This window comes from Otolemur garnettii, unplaced genomic scaffold (genome assembly GCF_000181295.1).
Source record: "Otolemur garnettii isolate 467f Iridium unplaced genomic scaffold, OtoGar3 scaffold00066, whole genome shotgun sequence".
Lineage (NCBI taxonomy): Eukaryota > Metazoa > Chordata > Mammalia > Primates > Galagidae > Otolemur > Otolemur garnettii.
In genome coordinates, this window is record NW_003852461.1 from 9598758 (window position 1) to 9600850 (window position 2093).

The window sequence follows — 2093 nt, forward strand, 5'->3', positions numbered from 1 at the left end:
TTGAACCATAAAAGAATTAAAGCTTATATTCATTATCTTCTAGTGTTAAATATGTTTTGTAGGATAGTCAGAAAACTTTGTAGGGTAAATACGGCAACTCTCATTTAATCGGTTAGTCGAACCACCGAAATGCATCCCTTCTCGCCATTCTACGTGTATTTACTGTGTATGACAACAAAGGTTTTAGAAAATCCTTCATTTCAGCCACAAATCATTGCAGTATCTGAGAATCATTCAGAGTTAAGACTCGGAGAAATCACGAAATTGTATGAAGAGCAAAGACCACAAGGACAGGGGATTTCACCCACGGTCACAGAGTTTTGCATGAGTAGAGACAAGCGTTCATCCAACACTGAAAGGTCTTTAGTGGGAAATAGTCAAACTAAGCAATCAGTGTCTTATGGGGAAGTGAGGGGCTGCCACGGGCAGGGAAAGTCATAAATCGGGGTCTGATGGTGAGAAGTGAGGGTATTCGTTCGGCTTCTGTGGACTGCACACACCTGTGCTATCGCAATTAACTATTTCCACAGTTATTTTTCCATGTCTCTAATTACTCCTTCAATACTTGTTTTCTGTCCTTAGGAATCACAGTGAAGCTTCAAGTCACTGTGCTTTGGAAAACTTAAAGCCTGAGATGTACTGAGGAGTTCCCACTCTCTGCCACGGTCCCCATCCTACTCCATCCTGCCACCACCACTCAGCTTCTGGGGGTAAGGTTACTCAGGCTGTCAGCTGGTCTTCACGGCACCCTCCTTACCCTACGCCCCAAAGATATAAAGCACCACACAGTCACTGCCCTCAGGGAGATCATAATCAAGGTTAGAGGTCTCAGGGGATGTTAGTGTCTTGAAAATGTTTGCAGATTTTCACGTGTGAGTGTGCATATCTTTGAGGAGAGAGTCAAGGAAATATCAGATTCTTAGAGGGGTCCATGATTCAGAAGAGGTTAAGATTAATAGATCCAATGGGAGAGACAAGACTGATTTACAGAGTCTGCCACATAAGAACAGCAGTATATAATACAACTTGTCGGGTCAGGCCGGGTCAGAGCCACCAGGGACAGCTTCCAGACTGAGAGTGGGGTTTTTAGGTGAAGGGTGGAAAATGTCTGCACAGATAGACAGGAGAGGGCAGTGGACTGGAGAGCAGGCTGTTCAGTGGAACACCTGGAATGCTCTGTGTGCCGGCTCCTTACTACCCGTGCTCTCTATTAACCCTACAGCCAGCTAGTGAGGTGAGATTCGCATACTACACGTGAAAACAGATTCAGGGAGGCTGACTCGTACCCAGGGAGGGAGTCGCGGCAGCCACCTTTGTTCTCCCCTCCCTCAACCCACTGCCCTACAGGAACGAAAGAATGACAGAGAACGGGGCACACACAGCTGGGTGGGAGAGGGAACGTCCTCATTGAAGGAGAAGAGCGGGGCTTGTGGTGTGGACGGCGAGTTCCTGTCGGGCTAGGCTTCAGTGAGCACTGACCGTGCACTAGCCACAGTGCTCAACTCCTCCTCCCTCTAACCCTGCACTGGGGGCCCTTAGCACCCCCATTTTGCACTCAGAGAGCCTGAAGCTCTAAGCGATATGTCAAGGCTGGACAATGTGGGGCTGAATTGGAATGAGTTGAAACTCAAATCTGCTTGAATTTCAACCAGACTGCACTCGAGAAATATTGGAGAAAACTAACACTTTTTAAGTGTTCAGTATGTCTGGCACTCTGCCGGTCACTTCATGGACATCATCTCATTTAGTCCTCACTGAAACCTTATGAAGGCAATGTAATGATTGTCTCTGCTGTTTCACAGCAGAGAAGTAAAGTCACAGGTAGACTGAAGCTTAGGAAGGCTTAGTAACCAGTTCAACCTGCAGAGTTTGGTTGGGCTGGAATCTGACCGACGTCCTGAACTCAGATCTCCAATGGTGCAGTATAGTGTGCCAAGCCAGGGATTCTGGGAGTGGAGGCGGCAAGGCTTCTCTGACCTGCTCTTCTCCACCATGCTCCTTCCCTCTCCTCAGCCATGCTCCTCATCTCTCCCCCTCTGTGCTCCTTCCCCTCTCCCCCTCTGTGCTCCTTCCCCTCTCCTCTGCTGTGCTCC

The 2093-nt window shown here is 48.3% G+C and overlaps 1 long non-coding RNA gene across 1 annotated transcript in view; it reads left to right on the forward strand.

The window, feature by feature from the left end:
• The first annotated feature begins 74 nt into the window (after window positions 1-74).
• LOC111726454 overlaps window positions 75-2093 on the forward strand; it is a 19824-nt gene continuing 17805 nt past the window's right edge. Inside the window, exon 1 of the long non-coding RNA XR_002774219.1 lies at window positions 75-710. This is a non-coding gene — a long non-coding RNA (uncharacterized LOC111726454). The remainder of the gene's footprint in view (window positions 711-2093) is intronic.